The following is an 8453-nucleotide window of genomic DNA, read 5'->3' as shown; positions in this document are numbered from 1 at the left end:
GGCTAATTTACTGACTAATTAGTAGCCCACTACTATTCTAGCTACAATGACTAGGACAAGTGACAATGGCGGCTGAAGGGTGGGGGGCAATACTGGAGCACGTTTTGTCTCCTAGCCAGATGTCACCAGCATGGTCCAAGATCAGCAGATTGCAGGAATGTGCGTGCAAAAGCTTCTTCCCACAGCAGATCAAGTATAAATAACTAAAGGATGCACAGATTCTACAGAACACAGACCATGGAGGTATTACGCAATTATTAAACAATACAAATGTCAATTCACAAAACATATCACATGGGAAGTATCATTATGTTATTTGCTCATTTTGATCATTTCAGATTTTATTTTTTAAATCGCAAAAATGTTTTGTTAAATCGATCTGTTGAACTTATCACATGTATGTATTATTAATGATTTATGTCTGCATTAGGCCGCTTTCACACTGGGGCGGTATTCAGGCGTTACAGCGCTAAAAATAGCGCCTGTGTAGCGCCTGAAAAAAACCGGCCCCTTTCACTCCATTGTGAAAGCCGGAGGGCTTTCACACTGGAGTGGTGCGCTGGCAGGACAGTGAAAAAAGTCCTGCTAGCCGCATCTTTGGAGCGGTGAAGGAGCGGTGTATTCACCGCTCCTACCCATTGAAATGAATGGGACAGCGCGGCAATACCGCTGGCAAAGCGCCGCTGCAGCGGCGCTTTGCGGGCGGTTTTAACCCTTTTTCGGCCGCTAGCGGGGGTTTAAACCACCCCGCTAGCGCCCGCGGACCGCCACTAAAACGACGGTAAAGCGCCGCTAAAAATAGCGGCGCTTTACCACCGACGCCCGCACCGCCCCAGTGTGAAAGGGGCCTTAATGTAAAAGTTGTTAGTTCTCAAGGATTATCACGTTTCAAAATAAAAAAAGAAATTCACAATTATTACTGTATACAGTGCATCTGGAAAGTATCCACAGCGCTTCACTTTTTCCACAGCCTTATTACAAAGTTGATTAAATTCATTATTTTCCTCAAAATTCTACAAACAATACCCCATAATGACAAAGTGAAATAAGTTTGTTTTAAATCTTTTATAATAAAAATAAAAAATCCTATGTACAGAAGCGTTCACAGCCTTTGCTCAATACATAATTGAAGCACCAATTACAGCCTCAAGTCTTTTTGAGTATGATGCTACAAGCTTGGCACATCTATTTTCGAGGCCATTTCTCACATTCTTCTTTGTATGACCTCTCAAGCTCCATCAGGTTGGATGGGGAGCACTGGTGCACAGCCATTTTCAGATCTCTCCAGAGATGTCCAATCAGGTTCAAGTCTGGGCCACTCAAGGACATTCACAGAGTTGTCCCATAGCCATTCCTTTGTTATCTTGGCTGTGTGCTTAGGGTCGTTGTCCTGATGGAAGATGAACCTTCGCCCCAGTTGGAGGTCCAGAGCACTCTGAAGTACGTTTTCATCAAGGATGTCTCTGTACATTGCTGCATTCATCTTTCCCTCAATCCTGACTAGTCTCCCAGTTCCTGCCACTGAAAACCATGCCCACAGCAGGACGCTGCCACCACCATGTTTCACTGTAGGGATGGTATTGGCCATGTGATGAGCGGTGCCCAATTTCCTCCAGATATGATGCTTCCCATTCCGGTCAAAGAGTTCAATATTTGTTTCATCAGACCAGAGAATTTTGTTTCTCATGTCTGAGAGTCCTTCGGGTGCCTTTTGGCAAACTCCAGGTGGACTGTCATGTGCCTTTTACTGAGGAGTGGCTTCCGTCTGACCACTCTATAGGGCTGAAACAACTAATCGATTAATCGACAACTAATCGATTATGAAATTAATCGATTACTATTTTCATAATTGATTAATCGGCCAGTAACATAATGGAATAAAAAAAAAAAAAAAAAAGAGCCCTTTATAGTACAAAAAGAGAAAATAATCACTACTGTAAATATTACTTTCACAGTTCTACAGTAAAAAAACGAACCCCTTAAAGTAGTGATTATCTGCTTTTTTTTGTACTATAAAGGGCTCATTTTAGTCTTTTTAACCCCATTATGTTACTAAACGTCTTAGACCTGGTTCACATCTATATTTTTATTGGTGCTTTTTGCAGAAACGCACTGCAGTTCATTAAATGTTTCCCATAGGACACGTTCATATCTGTGCTTTTTTCAGCCGCTGCGTATTTGGAAAGGGTCAGGGACTTTTAAACGCAAAACAGTGCTTTATTGGTTCAATATACTTCAATGGAGAAGCTGCAGAAAAAAATTATGCGTTTTTAAAGCAATTTGTGTTTTTTAATCTGCCCAAAGAAAAAGCAAAAGTGCAAATTGCAGTAAAATCACGTGCGCAGAAATCAAAAACGCACAGCAAAAAGCGCTGCAGAAACAGATCAAAAGAAAACTGCATAGGTGTGCACCGAGCCTTATGCTGGCCACACGGCTCAATTATCAGATGAAAATATCCGGATGAAAAATCTTTGTACATTTGCTGAATGAAAGAATTTTGTTTGAAATGTTCACTTGTTTTTATCATTCTATTTTTAAAATTAACGTAATTTCTGAATGAAAACCACATACATTGTCTGAAAATTCCTTTGACCAAAAAGTTTTCTATTATTTCCAAATTTTCCCATCACTGTGGTTGAAAATGAACGTCAATTTGACCCACTTTTTTTTTTAAGGTTATTAACCGATTAATCGAAGCAATAATCGGCCAACTAATCAATTTTGAAAATAATCGTTAGTTGCAGCCCTACCACTCTACCATACAGGCCCTATTGGTGGAGGGCTGCAGAGATGGTTGTTCTTCTGGAAGGTTCTCCTCTGTTCACAGAGAAACACTGGAACTCTGTCAGAGTGACTATCAGGTTCTTTGGTCACCTAGATGACTAAGCCCCTTTCAGTTTGGCCAGGCAGCCCGCTCTAGGAAGATTCCTGGTGGTTCCAAACGTCTTCCATTTGGGGCTGATGGAGGCCACTGTGCTCACTGGAACCTTTAATGCTGCAGACATTTTTCTGTACCCTTCCCCAGATCTGTGTCTCAATACAATCCTGTCTTGGAGGTCTACAGACAATTCCTTTTACTTAACCACTTGAGACCCGCGCTATAGCCGAATGACGGCTACAGCGCGGATCTCCTTTTCCGGGACTACGTCTATTGACGTAGTCCCGTGCACGAGCAGCCTGCGCGCCCCCTGAGGGGCGCGCGCCGCGCTCTGTGATCGGCGAGTCTATGAGACTCGCCTGATCACCGATCCGTGCAAGGGGTCGATCCCGACCCCTTATCACGTGATCAGCTGTCAGCCAATGACAGCTGGTCATGTGATATAACGGAGCCGGTAATCGGCTAGTATTCCTCCTGAATGTCCAGGAGAAAAAAAAAAGCAGATCACCGGCGGCCGTGATCGGGACATCAGTCCCGATCACGGCCAGCCCTGCTAGTGCCCACCTGCCCCCTGCCAGTGCCACATTAATAAAAAGTGCCCCCCGTCAGTGCCACCCAGCAGTGCCCATAGTGCCACCCAGCAGTGCCCACAGTGCCACCCAGCAGTGCCCACAGTGCCACCCAGCAGTGCCCACAATCTGCCTCAACAAAGGTGCTGCACCCCAGTGCCACATATCCGTGCCCATCAGTGTGATCTACCAGTGCCCACCAGTGCCGCCCATCAGTGCCGCCCATCTGTGCCTCCTATCAGTGCCCATCAGTCCCATCTATCAGTGGTACCTATCAGTGCCCATCCGTGCCACCCATCTGTGCCCCCCATCCGTGCCATCTTATCTGTGCCCATATTTGCCCATCAGTGCCGCCTTATCTGTGCCTATTAGTGCCGTCTTAACTATGCCTATCAGTGCCCACCAATGCAGCCCATCAGTGCCCACCAGTGCAGCCTATCAGTGCCGCCTCATCAGCGCACTTCAATGAAGGAGAAAAATGACCCGTTTGCAAAATTTTATAACAAACTATTAAACATGATTTATTTATTTTTTTGCATCTTTTTTTGTTTGTTTAGCAAAAAATAAAACTCCGAGCTGGAATTAAATACCACCAAAAGAAAGCTCTATTTGTGGGGAAAAAATGATAAAAATTTCATTTGGGTACAGTGTTGTATGCCCGCGCAATTGTCATTCAAAGTGCATCAGCACTGAAAGCTGAAAGTTGGTCTGGGACTGAGGGGGGTTTAAGTGCCCAGTAAGCAAGTGGTTAATGGCTTGGTTTGTGCTCTGACATGCACTGTTAACTGTGGGACCTTATATAGACAGGGTTTGCCTTTCCAAATCATGTCCAATTAACTGAATTTGCCACAGGTGGACTCCACTGTACATGTGATTTTTTTTTTTTTATATAAATTTTGCAAAGAATTTAAACAAACCTCTCTCATGTTGTCATTATGGAGTATTGTTTGTAGAATTTTGAGGAAAATAATGACTTTAATCCTTTTGGTTTGGAATAAAGCTGTAACATAACAAAATGTGGAAAAAGTGAAGAGCTGTGAATTGTTTCTGAATGCACTGTATGCCTGACCTTTAAGCCATGTGCCCATTTTTCCATGTACCCTGCTGTCCCTCATTCTTATGTTCAAAATTTGAGAGGTTTGCGTTTCAGGACCTTTGATGGGTTCAAGTTCATGTATGTTTACTTATATTGTGTTTAGCTGCTTTGGGGAAGTTGGATACTTTAAATAAAGAATTCACAAAAAATAAAACATTTGAGAGGTTTGAAATTGCATTGCTTTCAGCTGAAAATAGACGCACAGTGCGCTCCACAGCCGCATCGGAGATATGTGAACCGGCTCCATAGGGAGCCAGTCACATTCTCCTGCTATGCGAATTGGATGCGGAGAAACCCGCATCTAATTTGTATAGGTGTGAACCTGGCCTAAGGGCTTTCTCTCGGAACCATTTGTTATTGGAACCTAGTGTTCCCCACTGCTTGAAAAAAATAAAAATAAACTCACAGAAGGACCCAGTTTTTACAGCATTGGATTTTTAAATGAAACACCCCAGTATCTTAGGGCCTTAAAGAAGAATTGGATGTTAAAGAGGGATTCCACCCAAAAAAAAAAATATTAAAAGCCAGCAGCTATAAATACTACAGCTGCTGACTTTTAATAAATGGACACTCACCTGTCCCGGGTTCCAGCGATGCCGGCAGCCGAGGCCGATCGATCGCTCGGGTCTCGGTGGCTGCCGCCACCATTCTAGGTGAGGGAATCAGGAAGTGAAGCGAATCGGCTTCACTTCCCGGTTCCCTACTGCGCATGCGCGAGTCGCGCAGCGCAATAGGAAATCTCCGCGCTGTCACTGGGACCCGTGTGTGTCCCAGCAGACAGCGCGGCAGGGCAGGAAATGGCGTAGACTCCCACGGGAGTCTATGCCCGGAAGTGGGTGTAAATACCTGTCTTTGACAGGTATCTCCACCCCCCCCCTCCCCCCTGAAAGGTGTCAATTGTGACACCGGAGGGAGGGAGGGATCCGATCAGCGGAGGTTCCACTTTAGGGTGGAATCCCGCTTTAATACTATTCTATGAATGCAGTGGATCTAGGTTTATTATTCCCTGCTACACTCATTTTTTTTTTTTTAAAGATGAATATATTATATAACCTATCATTTATAAAATAAAGAAAACTATAAAATATATAGTGAGTGTGTAGTGTAATTTATATATATATATATATATATATATATATATATATTTATATATTTATTAATTTTTTGCGTTGAATTTTGTTATCTTTTGAACGCTCAATGTGCCTTTTGGTATGTCCTTTCATCTTTAAAAAAAAAAAAAAAAAAAAAAAAAAGATTTTTAGTTTCATCCGAATACCTATAAACTAATTTAGCACTTTGAGCTTTCGCAGAAGATTGGATTTTTTAAGTTTTTTTTTTTGTATATTTAAAAAAACTTTTATTATTTTTTTTTTTTTTTTTTTTAGAATAATGTGCCAAGGTGAATAATTTTGCCACTTGTTTTTAGTCTCCCCTTGAAATTCTTGTTTCTCTAGTTTGTCCCGACACCTTTATTTTTTTTCACTTTCATTATATATAAGAAATATCCTCTAGCTCCATCTAGTGATACATATACTATATTACACGTAATAGCAATATAAAATTTAAAAGGGTGTTCCGGCTGCGATTTTTTTTTATTTTTATTTTTTTAAGTCAGCAGCTACAAAACACTGTAGTTGCTGACTTTTAATAAGGACACTTACCTGTCCAGCGAGCATGCAATGTCGGCTTCCCGAGGCCCATCTGTCCATCGGATCAGCTGCTTGCGCCGCCATCTTAACGAAAGGAAACAGGCAGTGGGAGCCTTGCGGCTTCACTATCCATTTCCCACTCGCACGGCCCTTTGTGACACACACATGTCCCAGAACACAACGGGGCAGCTCACCGAAGAAGCGCCATGGAATAGGAAGTGGCAGATCAGGAAGACTGTCTAGCAATGATTTCTGGTAAGTTAAAAAAATATTTTTTTCAAATTTTTTTTTTTTTCTTTCTTTATTTTTCTCTCTTTTTTTTTTTTTCCTTTAAACAAGGATGGAAATTTACATGAACAATCTTTCCAAATGTTTTACATTACATTTCCATATTATATATATATATCAATTCAATCTATTTCCTTTGTCTCCCACCTTCCTTATAATTCTGTGTAAATCTAAATAAACAGCTAAATTGGCAAGTAAAGGAAGTAGCATATGGGGTCGATAACGAGGTAACACCCCCCTCTGAATATGGCCCCCCGTACCCTGTGTCTGACCCTGGGTTGGCGCTATCCCCCAGTTAGGCCAATACATAACTGTCATCTTCTAGTTTATCATCCACTTCCCTTAGTAGCAATTCATTTCTCTTCATGTTCCCCAAAATTAACAGCTAACAAACCAAAAGAAAAACCCCCACCCCCCCCCCCCCCAAAAAAAAGGGGGGGGGAGAGAAGGAGCCGGGGGGGGGGGGGGGCAGGGACAGTTTCCTCCTCCACCCCCCCTCTAAATCGCGTCAATCTGTTTTTTTCCTTCGTCCGAAGACATGTAGCAATTCCATAGTGTCCAAATTTCTAAGTACATTTTTCTTCTTTTCCTGGCTGTCCATACTAGGTCTTCCAACCTGTCCACCTCCTCTACTTACTAATGCCACATGCTCACATTAGGAGGTTGTGTGTGTTTCCACTTAAGTGTTACGCATGCCTTAGCTGTATTCACCAAGTGACACAGGATAGAATTCTTATAGGTTTTTCTCGGGATCTCTGACAGATGCAAAAGGAATACCGCTGGATCCTCACGTATTTCTACTTCACTGAATTTTTGAATAATCTCTCGTACATCCTTCCAATATTTCTCAATTTTTGGGCATGACCAAAATATACGTAAAAAATTTCCCTGCTCGAACACCTCCAACACTCACTTGATGAATCCATTTTTTTATTTTTTTTTAAGAATATTAATGCAATTTTTTTTATTTTAGAGTGGCCCAACACTTTAATTCCTGTAATGATAGTTTGTAGGTAATTTAACATATTTTGTTTATATATATATATAAAAAAAAAAATTGAGTATTACTTGCTCATCACTATTATTGGTGATTTTATGCCACTTATGTTCATTATACAGTGGTACCATGGATTGCGAGCATAATTCGTTCCAGTAGAATGGTTGTAATGCAAAGCACTCGTATATCAAAGTGACTTCCATTGTATGCAGTACCGCATGTGGCCAGAGGTGGGGGCACCGGAAACACTCGCAGACCACTCGGATGCACTCGGAGAGGCTCAGAAACACTCAGGAATGTAGTGTTTCCAAGTGGCTGAGTGTCACCAGTGCCCCCGCATCTCTGGCCAAATGCGGTACTGCACACCACAGAGGCTTGAATCCTGCTCGTTTTGCGAGACAATGCTCGCAAACTGTGACAGCATTTAAAAAAAAAAAAAAAAAAAAAAAAAAAAAACTTGTATTGCAAAATGCTCCTTGACCACGTTACTCGCAATCGGAGGTGTTACTGTAGTTAATAATCCCTTTATTTTCCTCCACCAGTAGGAGTTCTACTTAATTACTGTTAGCTTCCTTTTTGTTTTGTTTTTTGTTTTTTAAAACACCCAATGACCCTTTCATATCATATTTTTTTTTTTAACACACCTTCAATTCATGCAAGCACTATATAACCTTTACTTGTGTATAGAACTAAATTCATATAGTTGATTTTTTACTCTTTTATTGTTTCACATACAGTAGTTCTCTTGCACTTCCTGAGCTTAGGTCACTTCTAATGTGTTATATATACGCATTCATATTATGAAAAGAACTGCACCCTTTCCCCCACTCCTGCATCTTGCTGCTATCTGCACACCCCACCATCAGCTTGAGTAGATTCCGCTGAAATAGATTGCCAAGGTTACCACTTAGCTATTTTTTACCATCTTGCGGGTCCGTTGCTTCATTCCCATGGAATCCATTGCAGTGGTACCACT

This window comes from Lithobates pipiens, unplaced genomic scaffold, assembly GCF_037356315.1.
Source record: "Lithobates pipiens isolate NorthernLeopardFrog02 unplaced genomic scaffold, aLitPip1_a1.2 Scaffold_10, whole genome shotgun sequence".
Lineage (NCBI taxonomy): Eukaryota > Metazoa > Chordata > Amphibia > Anura > Ranidae > Lithobates > Lithobates pipiens.
Note: the sequence above shows the minus strand (reverse complement) of the source record.